Genomic DNA, 17,023 nt, shown 5'->3' with positions numbered 1-17,023 from the left:
GTTACGACGCGACAGCACAGTGCCGTTATTGCTCGCAACACGACGGTGCCGTTAGACGTCGCTCGGTCGAGGACTTTGCACGGTGGGAAAGGGATACTGTTTTCGTTAGCCGTGAATAATTCACCGGATCTCTCCCTCGCTCTTCGACCGTGTTCCAGTTAGATTGCAATAAGTGCTCTAGGACACGGTGATGAAGGCCTTTGCGAGAGGGGGCAGGCATCATCTCCGCAGGCTTGTATTTATATACACCTTTGGGTACGCAGGAGGTCATGGGTTCAATCCCGACCCTGGTGCCTGCTGTATAATTTGAGTTGGCGTCTCTCTTTCTCTGTCAGCGGTGGCCGCGTGGATTTTTCTCCGGTGTCCTCCGGTTGTTCCCCCCACGTTTGGAATCGCCGTCACGCGTTGATTCTAAATCGCCTCTGCTTGATCACAGACACAATTATTAAAAATCACAGCTCGATCGCTGCTTGATCAATGCTCGATCATATAGACACAGGTAATGGGCTCGCCACATTGGTGAGATGTTCACTACCTCGCCTGGTATACAGGAGGATGTGGATTCGATCACCAACCCGTACGCTTTTATATTTGGAGTCTGCGTGTTCTCCTTATGGTCGTGTGCATTTTTCTCCGGGTCCTCCGGTTGTTCACTCGCGTTTAGAATCAACATCACGCGTTTAGAATAATTGGCTGCAATACATTTCCCACGTGATAAGGCACTTCGTTGAGCTGTCATTCACGGCCTTCTTGAGCTCGCGAAGCCCAAGCTTCAAGTACTGAAATTTTCCCTTACGTATAAATGGCCATTAATTGACCAACATCTTCATATATAGAGGATCGCAGAGCTTAGGGGTGAGGGGGTTGGTGTGGAATTTGGTGCCGGTTCACTGCCTGACTCCTGCCTTTCCTGTGTAGTCTTCATCGTCCGTCTTGAGTCGTCCTTCGCATCTGCGGTTCCTCCTCGCCCCTCCCGAGTCGTCCTCCGCATTTGTGACGTGCACGATTACCTGTTTGGCGCTTTGCAAAGTGGAAATTCGAATCGTAATATATTATTATTATTATCGTGTCAATCTGGCAAGTACAGTCCCTGCCGCGTTGTGCGCGCGTGCACACCCCGAGAGACGGGCCTTCGCTCTCTTCGCGCACAATTGTAGAGCATCGTCGATGCGTATCGGAGGGAAATTGTTTGTCGGGGAGATCGTCGGAGGGGGCGGCCGCTGTCATTATCGTACACCTTCTGGCCCGGGGTTGTGACGCTGTCGGATGCGAGGGCTGTGCGACGCGTGACAAACCGAATGACAATGCCAAGAAGACGGGGTCCGCTTCGGCGGCGTCCGCTTCGCTGCCGTTCGCCGAAGCCGCTTTCCGGCGCGCTTTCCTCGAAGTCCCGCGTCTTTTTTTCCCCGATCGAAGGCCAATTTTTATTTAGCGAACGTCATTATTTTTTTCTTTCGGTTATCCGTTCGAGTGCCGTTTGCTGACTTGTCAGCACGCGGCTGGCGAGCGAGCGACAGGTGATGCGTGGCCGTTTGCTGCGCGGTGGCACCTTGCCGTGGTTAGCGGGTGCACCGCGGTGCGAAGTCAGCGACGCGAGTTCAAATTCCGCGCTCGTGGCCAATGACAGGTGGCGAATATTTGCACCGCTCCTGGGCCTCTCCCCGCCCTCCCCACCCCCGCCCACAGGCTTTAAATGAGCGTATCTGCTGTGCTGAGATATAAGCACGGGGGGAGATAAAGGCGGCCGGGTGTGGCGTTGGCCAACCCACTCCCTCGTGCGCCATGCTGACCTTCATAGGTGCTACTCGCTAGCAGGCACATTGCTGCCAAAAGCCTGTTAAAGGCTACGCTGGGATTCTTTGTGTGTGTGTGTGCGTGCGTGCGGTGTGTAATGGTTAGTACCCTGCATTTTGAAACCGGGCTGTCATGGGTTCGATTCCTGGCCCCGGCTGCGAGTGATATCAGAACTGGTTCTTTCCCTCTCCCCCCCCCGCACCGCCCCCCATCGCCGAGCGTGACTCGGCTTTCAATGATTTTTTTGCGCGGTGTGTAAAGACCACCACAAGGGAGACAAAGGCAGCACCGTGGCATCTGGCCACAACGCATCCTCCGTGCACTGCCGTTGGCTTTGTAGTTGCCCGCTAGCGGCACTTGCCTCAAGCGGTTATCCCCTGTAGGTTGTGCAGGGGACCTTTGTCTTTGTGCAGGCCTGCGGCCAGGAGCGGTGGCGCAGTGGTTGGAGTACTGCGGTGCAAAAACGGCGATTTTTGGTCACGGCTGCCGTCGGTGGAAAAATGTCTCGTAACCGTGCCCTGGGCCTTTCCTTGGCCAAACGGAGTTGTTCGTTGGGTAACGTATGTACGTATGTTGAGCTTCTTTCGCACAGTACGCAGCCAACCGTGCTAATCGGAGGTGCAGGGGCGGACGGACAACAAACTAAACACGAAGAGGGGTATCCTAAAGAATCGAGTCTTTTTAAACTCGGTGCGGTGTTTTGTGTGCGGTGCTACAAACCCGGATAGCTGGGTTCGATTCCCGGCAGCCACGAGATATCATCACAGTCGCAGGCGCGTGGGATCCGAAGCTGTTCTGGGACCTCCCTCTCTACGTCTGCTCAGCCATAAAGAAACGCCTCGTGTACGTGTGATTATGCAGTGGTGCGACGTGCTGTTGGTCATACAAACCTCTTTGTTCACCATTCTAGCCTTAATAGGTGCTCGCTAACTGCACTTGCAGCACCCGCTCTATGATACTCCTGCATGTAGGGATCTGTGTGTGTTTTTGTTTTAATGACTATGGAAGCTACTTTAATAATGTTTTCCCAAGGGATCTCTTGGATTCGGAATAATGAATCAACGGCTCGTGTGGAATAGCTTCTTGGAAAGGGTCCAGTGGCTTATACATTACACTCCAGACAGGCATCGGAGGTGACAGAAGATCATACAATCTGTAATCTATTTGGTTGTTGTGTTTATTATCATCATCATCACTGTGTTTTTACCACGTAAGAAATCAATGTTTTTCTCGAATTTTGTACCGTCTCATGTGCACAGTTTCCGTCCCACCAGACGCGCGCCAGGTCCTAACCCTCGCATGTCATTGTCACGCAACGAACAATCATTGTAAATAATCGAGTCTCGCACGCTCAGCTGCTGTTCGATGCACCGCCTGTTATCGGGAACGTTTTATATATGTAAAAAAAAATGTTTTATCCGTGTATCCCAACGCGTCATTATAAATGCCTCGAACATTAAATTCCGAGCGGCTAATGCCGCAGCGTATATGACAACTTTCGCGCAGTGTGGCTCAGGCCGTACGCCGGTTACGGATTTCCATTGCAATCGCTTCTTTCCCAATCCACTTGCGGAGATTTGTAACAGCACCGGCGCCGCCAGCAGCGGCATAACGATGGGCAGACGCGGGATATCTGGTGGAGAGATTACAGGTTCGACAGATTATTTGTTTTGCTTTCAAATCGAAACTTTTTTTTTTTAAACCCCAGCAGGTCCTGTGTCTCATCGCGTTTCGGTTATCGCTCCAACACTGTATTTCCCGTTTTTTTTTGCTCCTCGACTCTTGAAACAGGTTTTCGGGCCTGAATTGTAACGACAACAAAAACAAATATTCCCCCGTGTGCAGCGAGTGTGCTCGCTTGATGACAAGCTCAGATTGGAGTGATGTTTATTCCCTGCCAGGCTGGGGCTTGTTTTGTAAATGCACGTGTCCCAGTTGCTCTCCTTTATCCTCTGTTCCGGTTGTATTTTCATTTGAATACCTGCAATGATTTCTCTCCGCGGAAAGTGCATCCGCCGTATTCTCTGTGTTGTATTGACACACGAGAGCGCGCACACGCACTGTGTTTTCTCCTCTTTGTATTTTAAAATCAAAAGTTGGGCAGCGCTCGCATTGTGTCTTTGTGCTTTGCGAGCGGCAGTGTAGTAGCGGGTCGGCGCTCTTTGCTACGAACCCGGTGACCCGAGTTCGATTCCTGCTCACCGCCAACAACAGTGACGATTATCCGAACCGCCCCTGGGCCTCCCCCAGGTCGACTCGGCCTCAAAAATTAGTGCCTGGTGCGATGTCTAAACGTCGCCACTGGGGGAGACAAAGGCGGCCGGGAGTGGTGCTGACCACCCTCCCCCTCGTGTACCGTGCCACCCTTCGTGGGTGCTCGCTAACAGCACTTGCCCCAAAAGTATGTTAAGGCCATATGGGGGATCTTTGTCTTTGTTTTGTGAGCCAGTCACCCCACAACGCTTGGGTCTGTCCCCCCATAACCTCCTGCCACACGTCACGTGACGGCCTACAGGTGCACCTAGCCTGGCACAGCCGATGTGGTGACATCACCGCCACTTCGTGGTGAATGGCGGCCGTTGTTGCTGTTGTGAGCGAGATGAGATCTGTTTACATTTACTGGCACCAGACGCACGTTTTTTTGGAGTCTGTCTCACTTTTTTTCCGAAGGGTCTTTATAATCCACACAATATGGAAGTCACCTGTGAGGTGAGTTTCGTTAGGAGTGGCGGTGCAGCGGTTAGCGCGCTGCACTCACCCGAGTTCGATTTCCAGCCCACTGGCTTGGGTCACGTCCGCAGTCAGTCCTGGGGGGCAACCGTCTTCACCAACCGCCATTGACCTGATTGGTGAAGTATGGTCAGACAACTTCCATGACGATGGCAGCCCGTGGGGAGGCCATAATTCGACAGTGGATTGACAAATGGCTGTACATTGTTAATTGATCTTTGGCTGGCCATCCAACAAAGACGGTCACTGCATCGCACGGCGTTTTCAGATGCCTTCCTGCGGCCGTCTGGAACGCTCTTCCGATATTTGAAAGCTGCTGGAGCAATGCACTTTTAAATCGTCTAGATTGGAAACTCGTTTCTTTGAAACAGCTTTTTGTGTTTAGTTTGTTGTCCTTCCCCCCCCCCCCCCGTACCTCCGATTAGCACGGTTGGCTACGTAGGGTGCGAAAGAAGTTTAACATACATTGTATAGACATAATGTATATATAAATATATATATAAATGATAGATAAATGTATGTACGCATATGTAGAGCCCTTTCCAATGCATGGGTTGTGGGGTAAAGTAACCCACGTGTTGCCATGCTACATTACAGATTCACGGTTAATTTAAAAATCACCTTTTCAAGGTGAAATAGACACTGTAAAAATATCCAATTCATCGGCCGGCGGGGGGGGGGGGGGGGGCTGTGTGTGTGTGGGAATTGATAAAATTATTGGAAGTATTTGGTCGATAAGTTGACCTTTATTCATTTACACCGCACGGGGGTGGCTGCTGGAGCGGTCTCGCTGTAAGAGGCAAGCGCAGACTTAGTGGTCGGCTGTAGGTGAGACATTGTGTGTGTATGTGGGAGGGCGGGGGGGTGGGCACTGAGAGCTAAGCGGGGGGCCGGAGAGAGTAGAGGTAAACCATTGGCAACGTCCGTACGCCTACGTTGAACTTCTTTCACGCGCCGTACGTGGCCAACCGTGCTAATCGTAGGTGCGGGGGAAGCATGTGCATGGACGTTCAACTTCTCTTTTTTGCACGGTACATAGCCGACCGTGCATAGCCAACCCTTGATTAGCCGCTTCCTTGAACTACCATTTGCGATAGTCGGGACGCTTCTGAAAAAGAGCTGGGTAAGTTCAGTCGGGGCCTTACCCGGTGAAATAAAATATGAACGGCTTTGTTTAGCCGCTGTTCCTCGAGGTATCGTGATGCAACATTTCGTCTGGCTCCTGCCGCACACAAGGCCTCTTTCATCGCTCCATCTCTGCAGCGCTCGTAAAATGCGTCGTTAAACTCGCCACCACCACCCGACACAGGCAACTAGTAAGGGTTGTCACGTAAACAGAGCGTGGCCAATTCGTACTAGTGACGAATTGGCATGTTCCGTTTACAGCTGTGCTAGTTGTGTTTACAGCTGTGCTAGTGACGAATTGGCATGCTCTGTTTACGTGACAACCCTGACTCGTTGGCTGTGGCGGGTTTGAACGACGCATTTATATATTTACCCGATCTACACCCAAAAACCTCGAGTGTTGGTCGCGAAAGCCTACGTGTTAAACAGGTTATTTGGGTTAGCCTTTTTTTACGGCCCAAAAGGTGAGCAGCACAAGGACAATGCACGCATCAGAGCGCTTATAGCTCGGGGCGAGCAGCTGTACTGTGGGATACGTTTTTTGCCGGTGTCAAAGTATGAAAAATAAGAATGGCTTTTACCCCATTCTGGCAATAAAAAAAATCGCGCGTGTGACGACTTATGTTTGCGGTACGTTTGGGCAATTTCGAAAAAAAACAAACCAAACCAAAACAGCCACAACCACGGAAGGGAAGAGTGGAAACGGGTTCCGAATATAAATAGCCGGTTCCTGAGTCGAATCGCGACCCCTGGATCGTCGTGACGGCCCGTCAAACCGACGCGGGAATGGTGTTGCGGGGAGCGGTGGTTAATCTTTACACGCGGAGTTAATGTGTCGTATACAGCTCGTCGGCCCTTTGCGTGAAAGTGAACGGGTTTTCCCTCGTTGCGCGCCGCGTGTGTTTTTGCACGATTACCACGCCCGGCGCTTATTGTCGCCGTGCAGTTTGCGGCGTGAGATTTGGCGACGGCTGGCGTGGACGCTGTGGGAATGCTCGCGGCCTCGCGGCAAGACGGGGTCTGGGTTCAATCCACCCGAGGTCGGGCGCCTTTCTGCGTGCGGCGTTTGTGGTCGTGTGCGGCGTTTGTCGTCGTTATTCTGCATTCTCTCCCCCCCCGCCCACCCCGCACCTGCAATGGGTGTCCTGGTGGCTTCTCCAGTTTCCCCCCCCCGCCCCTCCCATATATTGAGAAAATAAAAAGGCACACGTACACTGTGACTGGTATTGCCCAAAAACATCCCAGTGCTGAAGAAACATGACCTGCGAAATCACTCGATCGGGATTCGGCAACGCAATGTCGTCCCCCGCCGCTCCCCTCCCCTCCCGCCCTGAGAAGTTGGCAGGAACCCTCCCGCAAAAGAGTCTGGAGACTCGGTGAGGCTTTCCCGGGAACAGAAGCGTGATTAAACGTAGACAAGGTTTTATTTATTCTTCTGTCTTCGATGTTGACCCCATGGTGACTCGTCATGCTGAGTGCTGCCCGCAAGGGATGGTGGTGACACGGCGACAATGAGCAATAATTTGCGATGCCGATGATTACGACGACGATGACGACATCGATCCCCGCCCAACCCAACCTCAAAGCGGACCTTATTAAAAAAAATTTAAATCTCATCCTTAGCTCAAGCGCTTTACGTAGTATTAAAAGCGTTACGACGTTAAGAGTGATTTAGAGGGCAAGGGGCAGCGCAACGGGCCGACGGATGAGTGACCCGTTAGAGAGGGCGCGCGTGGGGTTCACGGAAGGGCTACCGGGGAGGGATGGGACCGAGTGGAGGGGGCGAGGGGAGGGAAGACGAAGGGAATGGGCGATGGAGAAGAGGAGGGAGAGGCTTTGAGAGAGGAACAGAAGGAGGTTGAGGAGAGAGGTGGGGGGGGGGGGGAACTGCTCAATGTGTGGATATTGAAGTGGTCAGATATGTTTGTGTTTATTGAATAGACTAGCACAGGGGTCGCCAAGCCTGCAGCTACGGAGCTGCGTGCGGTGGCCCTTTCAGAATTGCAGCGCTCGGCTCTTGAAATTCGCTCTTCTTGTTATTATGGTTGCCGACCCCTGACCTTGGAAGTCCAAGTTCACCATGAGAATCCAGTTCACCATGGAGGTCCAGTTCACCATGAGAGTCCAATTCACAATGAGAGTCCTCTTCTTGGAAGAAGGCTACTTGTGTTGTGGCCGAAGCGTCGTGAGAATTTAATTTGATCACGTTTGATTATTTATTATTTTATTTCCATTCTATGTGACTTTACCGAAAGAACCAAGAAGATGAATCCCTGCAGTCACGAAAGCTTTAAATCGAAATTTAATGAGAGTCCTGTTTACCATGGAAGTGTCCTTAGCACATTTCGTCATGTTTTTCCCCACTTTCTTCTCGTGCCAACATGGCCAAGTAAGTGGCCACGTGTTTTTGCCGCCAATCTCTCTATGCCATCGTCAAGTCATCCTCTGTTAGATCTTCCTCTCTCTCCGCTTACTTCCATTTTCCCCCGAACAACGCGCTTGTCATTTTCCTGCTTTGGCCATCCTAATACCGACTGCTAAAGCAGTCAACACGCCACGGTGGTGAGATGTCGCCTACCTCGCCTGGTGTACAGGAGGTCGTGGGTTCGATCCCGACCCTGACGATGCCTGCTGCTGTATATTTGGAGTTTGCGGTGTCTCTCTCATCATCATCGCGGTGGCTAGGAGATGTTAACTCCCTCGCCTGGTATACAGGAGGTCGTGGGTTCAATACCAGCCCTGACACCTGCTGTATATTTGAACTTTACGTGTTTCTCTCTCCTTCCCCCCCCCTCCCCACCGACCCGTGGTGGTTGTGTGGATTTTTCTCCGGATTCTCCGGTTCCCCACCCCCCCCTCCCTCCACATTGAGAATCGACGTCGCGCATTTTAGAGTTACTTGGCATGCTATAAACGTCCACGTGCTGATGATGATGATAAGCCTTTTTCTTCGAGTTACCATTTGCGATAGCCAGGTGGCCCCTTAAAAAGAGCTGTGCAGTTGTAGCTCAGTGGGCCTTGCCTGGTTTAAAAAAAAAACCTGAACAGTTTAGTTGTAGCAGTGCTGAGGAACGCGTTTGGTCAGTGTGCGCTGCCGGGTGTTATTGTTATTGCTGCTCGGTGGTGGGAGGTGCCTGTCGGGGCCGGTTAAACCGTGCGCGGGCGCTCGAATGGGAAAACTAAAACTATATATAAAAAGCTATTTAAATTTTACCAGGTAAGGCCCACTGAGCTATGTAGTGCTTTTTCAGAAGCGACCTGGCCATCGCAAATGATAGCTCAACGGAGTGGCCTATCGTCGCGTGGAAATTCATAGCAGCCAAAGAGTCTCGACGTGTGACGTTCATTCTGAATGTGTGGGGGGGGGGGGGAACCGGTGGGCACCGGAGAAAAATCCACGTGACCACGGGGAAAATGCGCAAACTCCAAATATACAGCAGGCGACAGGGTTGGGATCGAACCCACGACCTCTCGCGGGATCCGAGCCCTCGATAATCGACAAATTTTGTCGCTCGTGTCTTCTCTGCCGTAGATGTTTTCCTCTCGGATGCGCTCCGTCCCCCGGCTGCCACTCACGACCTCCTGCATATCAGGCGAGGTGGTTAACATCTCGCGATCAATGTGTTCCATCCCTCAGCTGCCACTCCCGTCGTCGTCGTCAATGGCGGAGCCAGGATTTTCAGGTGGGAGGGTGCAACCCCTCCAGCAATGAAAAATAATAATAGTTGTTAGTAAGTAAGGAGTTGTTAGTAGGTAAGGAGTTGTTAGTGAGTAAGGAGTTGTTAGTAAGGAGTTGTTAGTAAGTAAGGAGTTGTTAGTAGGTAAGGAGTTGTTAGTAGGTAAGGAGTTGTTAGTAAGTAAGGAGTTGTTAGTAGGTAAGGAGTTGTTAGTAGGTAAGGAGTTGTTAGTAGGTAAGGAGTTGTTAGTAGGTAAGGAGTTGTTAGAAAGTAAGGAGTTGTTAGTAGGTAAGGAGTTGTTAGTAAGTAAGGAGTTGTTAGTAGGTAAGGAGTTGTTAGTAGGTAAGGAGTTGTTAGTGAGTAGGAGTTAGTGAGTAAGGAGTTAGTGAGTAAGGAGTTGTTAGTAAGTAAGGAGTTAGTGAGTAAGGAGTTGTTAGAAAGTAAGGAGTTGTTAGTAAGTAAGGACTTGTCCATTGCTTGTTATTCGACGCGTGTGCGGTGATGACGCAGCCATCGATCGAGGGTCGAATTGGAACCGCGTTGTGTGATCGGCATCGCGCTCGCTGAAGGTGTCGATGCCTTCAGGGAAGTCGTAGACTCTATACGCAACTGTGCACAATTCTGTGAGTCACTCATAACCGCTTTGCCGTTACTTATTGCCAATTATGGACTCGGACTATTGTCCTTTCTTCTCATAGAGTCCCTGGCACGTAATAATATGCTACACAGTGGCAGTGGGGGTTGCAAAATGCCGATTTATTACTAATAAACCCCAAATTATCCGATCTAAATGAGGGATTTCGATCGGATCATTGAGGGGGGCAATGTGCCACCCCCCCCCCCATTGGCTCCGTCAGTGGTCGTCGTTCTTGTGACCGTCTACCGCCATCGTCCCTTCTAGAGACGTGTGCTGCCCAAGGGCAACTTGCCAACTTGCGTTTCTTTACAGTCTGAATGAATGGCTTTGACCTGCGTCCGTTCTCTAATCCGTGCGTCGTGCCCCCACCGTGTCCCTCAATGTAATTCCGAGCACGCATCGCTCCAGGCTTGTCTGTGCACTTTTTCATTTTTTATTTTTTCTTTACATGTGCCCCGTTTCCGAACTATTTAATAGCAGGTAGCATGCACTTTACCAAGCATGCGTTCTCCCCCGTACCCTCCTCTCTCCCAAGGTTTGTAAAAAAAAAGTATTATGATGGGTAATGACGAACAGAGAGACCAAGCACTGTGCCGAGATATCGATTTGAGGCGTCCTTTGGACGGTGGTCTCCATCCGCTCGCCTCCCCCCCCCCCCCTCCTCGGGTGTTGCGGCATCGCAGCCTCGCGGCAAAAAAACTTGGGACGATCGGCGTTCGCTCAGTCGGCGGTGGCGAGATGTTTACGACCTCGCCTGGTATGCAGGAGGTCGTGGATTCCATCCAGACCCTGACGCCTGCCGTATATATTGAGTTTGCATCGTCTCTTTCTCTCCCCGTGGTCGCGTGGATTTTTTTCTCCGGGTCCTCCGGTTGTTCCTTCCACGTTTAGAATGAACTTCACCCGTTTAGAACATTTGGCTGCCATACATTTCCACGTGATGAGCTGCTTCGTTGCGCTGTCATTTGTGGCAGGGTCACTTCTGAAAAAGAGCTGTGTATAGCTCGGGTGGGCCTTACCTTGTAAAATAAAAAAAGAAATGGTTCCTAGTTTATCTGAGAGGGGGACATCCACCGCAGAGAAGACGCAAGCGACAAAACTCTGCTCTTTTGGATTCTCGAGGGCTCGGCCGGATCCTGCGAGATGTTGGCTGCTTTGGGGGATGACGACGATGGTGATGACGATGATGACAGTGGTGACGATGCTGACGGTGAGGCCCTTCCGCGGTGACGATCGCCGTGCAAGGGTTGCGCTCGGCTCGTTTCCGCGCGTGTGCCTTGACGCTGGCAAGCACTTCGTGTGTGTGTGTGTGTAATGAGTGCGACCTTTTAATGTATTTGTTCAGCAACCGGAAGCCAATGGAGCATAGCATGCACTGGACGGACACGGTCGGATGTTGCGGTACCCGGCACGACACGTGCCACAGAATTTTGTACACGCTACATCACTCGGCCACTTTGTGCGATCCATGGCTGGGAATCGAACTGGGGATCGCCAGGGTTCGGAGCACTAAACCCACTGTGGAGCATTGTGCATAAAAACAAAATCGACAGGCTTCCATTCGTCCGCTTGGCGTTAAAAATTAACAACAACAAAAATCTTTAGGCCATAGACCGATGATAATCGAGCTACATTTGTTTATACGTACAAGCAAACTCTCCACCGGTTTCGATGTTAGCTAAAAGCACTCTTTATCTGCATGACAGGTAGGGGTCACCCTATGCTGAGCAAAAATAAATATTATATATAAAAAAAGCAATGACCCCTGGTTTTGTCCCCGCACGTGCAAAGTAATATTGTTTCGCCTTTCATTTCAATCATTCCGTGGGCTCTCCAGACCAACAACATCCGGCCAGCATTTGTTTAAACAGGCAAAACGGCACAACAAAAGAGAGCCATTCACCCCCCCCCGTCCCTGCCGCCTTTGTCTCTCCTTCGGTGCCGATGTTGACTGTTGCACGTTGAGGTCTTTACTCGGGCGGGCACTGGTCGGCTGCGGATTCCAAACGCCGTCGATCTTTCCGTCAAGCCGCTCGTGAACATCGGCCGACGACGACGATGATGTCGATGTTGACAAAATTGTGGGGCGTGAATTTTTGATTGCCATATATAAAGCGGTCGTTACAGGATCCACGGCTTGCTCTAAGGGCGAGGGTTTGTCTGGGTAGGATGGGGGGGATGGTTCAATTGTATCTCTGTGTGTTGGGGTGATTTATTTATATTTCTTGAACTTTGCACTCATATCGTGCTTTTTTGTGCTGTTTTGTTATCACGTTCTGGCCCCGTGCCCCGACTGGACATCCGTGGAAAAGAGCTTTGTAGCTCTTCAGATTCCTCCTGCAGTACAAACACATATTCTGATTCTGTATCAAGTCTCTCTCTCTCTCTCGATGCGTGCATCCAGGCTCCCGTGTGAATTGCGTGCAAACGGAGTCTCGATTGGCAAAAAAAACGCGGAGCTAGGAAATCCGTGAAACGAACGTCTGTTAAAAAAAAAATCTTTACAGCTCACCGGATTCCTCCAGTCTCAATACGTGTTCTGATCTGCTGATGGTGTTTTCTGGTGTTGGGCCACCCCCCCCCCCCCCCCCCGCCGTCATTGTTCGTCAAAACCGACCGACGTGCTGCAGCAGCATCGGCGTCTTGGGAAATATGAAATGTATAACGGCGAGGCTTACCGTGAGAAGTCCTTATTAACACCTCGTAGTAGTAGTAGTAGTAAGGCTTTCGCGACCAATTTATCCATGATGGAGGTTTTTTTTTGGATTAGATCGCGTGAATTTAAATGTGTCGTTAAACCCGCCACCGCCCGACACGGCAAATCGGTAAGGTTTGTCACGTGTACAAAACGAAGCCAAATCATTACTAGTCCAGCACGCCGGTGGTGTGGTGGAGAGTAAACACCAATTGTAACCCAAAGCGCTATCGTGGGGAAGTTCTTATTGCACTGCCGTACTGTAAATAACATACCGCCATAGTTCCACTCGGAATGCGTCCCGCAATCACGGAGGCGTGCCACAAGCAAGCCAGAAGGCAACAGCCAGGTGGTGGGCCGGCCGTCGTTACCAACGTTTGCCCCAGCTCTGGGGTCCTAAACATATATAAACAAATTAACGAGTGTTTTCTACATGTGGTGCAAGGGGGCAACGCTCGATATCCCATAGAGAAGGGGCCGATGATATTTGTCCGCACTCTGCTGTTGCCGGCCTTCTCCTGGCGAGCCAGGAGAAGGCACCCATCATAATACATGGGAAGGGAGTTTTTGGCAAAATCGGTGCGGTGATTCGCCAACCTTCGATGCCTCCACAATGCTGGATTACAGACCACGTGCATAGCCACCACCCCCCTCCTCCCCCCTCGTATTTAAAGCGAAGGTTGGGGAGTGAGTCCTTATCATCATTGGGTGGGTGCACGTGACAAGGCCGGAAATTTGGGGTGCATCTCACATTCCCAGAGCTTCTTTTCGCGCGGAGAACTCTGATTATAAAAATTACGGCTGGGAGCACATTCGACATTCGTACAACCCCCGCAGGCTTTGAAGAACATTTCCCGACCCGAGCCTGCTGCGGCTTTTACGGAACTGGCTTTTACGGCGATTTCAATCGTGGACAGGTGACCGGCTACGAGTTCCACGTAGGATGGGACGAGGATCAGCGAGGGTGAGCGCGTGGTGGGGGGCGGAGGTGGTCGGTCGTGGAACGTGCGAGTGGAGCGGGTGGCTGGTTGGGTGGCTGAGCAGGGAAGTGAGTGGGGTGGGTGGATATTGTTCGGAGAGTGGGGTGGATGGCTCTCAGTAGGCGAGTGTTGTGGGTGGATATAAGTAGGCGAGCGGACGTGTTGGACACCACAATACCAGTAGTTCACTCGTACTGCACGAACGGTGCTGATTGTTGCGGTTTGAAGTGGTGAACTTTTACTGGAAAGCGGTTGTAGGGGGGTGTGTGTGGGGTGTGTGTGGGTGGGTGTGGGTGGATGTGTGGGTGAGTGTGTAAGGGATGAATGTTCTTATTGTTCACGGCGGCCGCGCAGTCGAGATGGCTGGGCACGTCTCTCGCCGCCGCCGCTGCTGCTGCAGCCCGCGTGCCGGTGTCTGCTCGTGTGACCGGTCCGCCGAGTTTGGGGCCCACCCCCGGCCCTCCCCGAGGGGTGATCTCGCGCCTTCACTGTGCACCTGGGAATGTCTGCGTAGGCTCCACCCTGCCTCGATAAATAGCAGGGGGCGACACGGTTGTGGTGGTGGCGGCGGTACCGACACGGTGGTGGTGGTGGTTGTGGTGGCGACACGGTGGTGGTGGTGGTTGTGGTAGCGACACGGTGGTGGTGGTGGCGGTGGTACCGACACGGTGGTGGTGGTGGTTGTGGTGGCGACACGGTGGTGGTGGTGACACGGTGGTGGTTGTGGTAGCGACACGGTGGTGGTGGTGGTTGTGGTACCGACACGGTGGTGGTTGTGGTGGCGACACGGTGGTGGTGGTGTTGGTGACATTTTTCTCCGGGTTCCTCTGGTTTTTTCCCTCCGTTTGTGGCAGCCCGGGGTTTGCTTCTGAAAATGAGCAGCTCAGTGAGGGCCTCACCTGGTAAAACAAAAACGAGTTAATAGTTGGGGAGAAAAATAATAATACATCAACAGTACTCTTCTGCCACGCGGGTCGTCACACGTCTTGTAAGACGTACGTCGAACCAACACTACCCGACCGCCACACGCGACCCGATGACCGACTGACCTGCGGGACGAACCTCCACACCCCCCCCCCGCCCCCCAAACTGCTTGGGTGGAGCAGAGAGGGCATTGTGGGATTTTAAGAAACTTCGCCCCGTTGTTGTTTTTCAACTGCCACGCTTTGAAAGACGGAATCTTAAGCCGCGACTCCTTCTTCTCTCCTTCGTCTTCCGCCTCTTCTGTATCGGCCGGTGCCGAAGTGCCGCCGCAATCCATGCGCGACCGCGCGCAGCTGTTTGCAGGCAACAAATCGTGGCATGCTATCGGCCGGGACTACGCGCCGTGTCTTCATGCTGGGAAAAGAGAGCAGCTGGCTTGGTGGGGTAGAAGTCTCGGTTTTTTTTTAGATGCCAGGGCGCAGTGGTGTAGCGTGGCCGGTATGGGTCTCCTTTCATCTGGCCCCGGGAGTACCCGGAGTTCCCCCCCCACCCCTATCACCACCACCACCACCACCCCCACCCGGAGTTGTCCCCGTGTTTTTTTTGTGTTGTTCCCAGATCTTCCATTTGCTTCATTTGCTACGCTTCGTCGTTATTTATTTTGCTTTTTGTGTGATTTTGGTGACTCCCTGGGGTTCTTGCAAATGAGACTCATCCCCCCCCCCCCCAACCTTCCCCGGTTGTCTTTGGCTTCTTGCCTGGTTCAACAAAATGAACCGGTGGGGAGGGGGGGCGAGGGGGCCCCCCCCCCATTCCTTAGCTACGGTGGGTGGGTTGGGTGGGTCGTGGGGGAGCGGTGGCGTAGCAGTTAGCGCTACACTGCGCGACGAACCTGGTGACACGAGTTCGATTCCCGCCCACGGCCAACGCCGGTGACGATTATCTGAACCGGTCCTGGGCCCTCCCCTAGGTCGACTCAGCCTCAAATGAGTACCTGGTGCGGTGTGTAAACATTGCCACGAAGGGAGACAAAGGCGGCCGGGCGTGGTGCTGGCCACCCACCTCCTCGTGTGCCTTCATAGGTGCTCGCTAACAGCACTTGCCCCTAGAGTCTGTTAAGGCTATACGGGGGATCTTTGTTTTTGTGGGCGGGTGGGGTCATAGGTATCCTTTTATACGATTGTCGAGATAGTGGGGCAGTGACACCTGCCCCCCGGTTTGCTCTTGAGGGATGGCTACGAGGAGAGAAAACCCGGCAGCCTGCCCCGTGACTCTTTTCATTCCCGCGTCTGCAGGGGGCGGATGGGTGAGCGGGGCTTTTAGGGGAGCGTGTTACAAGCCCGCCCGCCCGCCCGCCCCGCCGTGTGGCCTCGCGTCCAGCAGAGGCGGAGGCCTCTCTCGCCGGGCGGAGCACTCGCCACGCGGCCTTTTTTTTTGTGTTTTCTCCCCGCGCGCCGACCCCAAAACTGCGTTGCTACCTCGGCGTACGTTGCGTATCTACGCGCGACTTTTGACACTTGATCCCCCGAGGATTCTGGCCTTAAAAAAATGTTCGACGCCGCTGTTTTCCTGTCGACCCTCGAAATATTTTTTGCGTGGGTCACCGTGCACCATTTCACATATTTTTTCCCCCCCAAGTGAAAAAACTGAGATGTTGACTACCTCGCTCGGTATACAGAAGGTCGTGGGTTCGATCCCGACCATGACGCCTGTATATTTGGAGTTTGCGCGTTCTCCCCGTGGTCACTTGGATTTTGTATCCAGTTCCTCTGGGTTTTCACCCCCACATTTAAAAAAACACGCGTTTAGAGTATTTGGCTGCTATAAATTTCCACGTGATGATGATAAGCCACTTCGTTGAGCTATCATTTGTGTCCAGGTCGCTTCTGAAAAAGAGCTACACAGCTCAGTGGGCCGTACCTGGTAAAAAATATATATAAAGAATTAAAGCTTTCGTGACTGCATGAATGACTCATTGTTTTTTTCGGTAAAGTCACGTACGTAATAAAATTATATTAAAATAAATCAATCACGACGTTTCGACCGCAACACAAGCGATCTTCATCAGGTGTAAAAAAACAAATGGCACATAGGGTGACATCAACGCAACACATAGAGAGCGTTAAACTGCACGGAGGTAAATACAAGAAACGTCGTGATTGATTTATTTTAATATAATTTTACTACATACGTGACTTTACCGAAAAAAAAAAACAATGAGTAAAATATATATAGTTTAGATTACTTTGAAAGCTCTGTGAGTCATTAGCCCAAAGCGGGTCGCACACAGAATCTAAATATTTGTTCAATGGGAGTAAAAAAAACCCGAGAAAATCGACTAATCTGTAAACAGTTCCGCGGACAACTTCCCAACAATCCCTCGTTGGCCACCAGCGGTTCCACGGGGGGGGGGGGGGGCACAGCTCGCGAGACACCACCGCTCGGCCGCTTTATGGAAGGC

At 51.9% G+C, this 17,023-nt stretch overlaps 1 protein-coding gene across 6 annotated transcripts in view; it reads left to right on the top strand.

Annotated features, from left to right (window-relative positions):
* Positions 1 to 17,023, top strand: part of LOC116952362 (protein kinase C delta type-like) — a 115,441-nt gene that overhangs the window by 18,596 nt on the left and 79,822 nt on the right. Inside the window, exon 1 of one of the 6 annotated variants that reach the window (XM_032971643.2) lies at positions 12,762 to 13,622. The exons of the other annotated variants lie outside the window; for them this stretch is intronic. The gene's annotated coding sequence lies outside the window, so the exon portion shown is untranslated. Of the gene's footprint in view, positions 1 to 12,761; positions 13,623 to 17,023 lie in introns of those variants that run through there. 6 annotated transcript variants of the gene reach the window in all.

The sequence above is a fragment of the Petromyzon marinus genome, chromosome 46 (genome assembly GCF_048934315.1).
Source record: "Petromyzon marinus isolate PM22_M1 ecotype Great Lakes invasive population chromosome 46, UKy_Petmar_22M1.pri1.0, whole genome shotgun sequence".
In the NCBI taxonomy this organism is placed as follows: Eukaryota; Metazoa; Chordata; class Hyperoartia; order Petromyzontiformes; family Petromyzontidae; genus Petromyzon; species Petromyzon marinus.
Note: the sequence above shows the minus strand (reverse complement) of the source record. Positions and strands in the feature narration are given on the sequence as shown.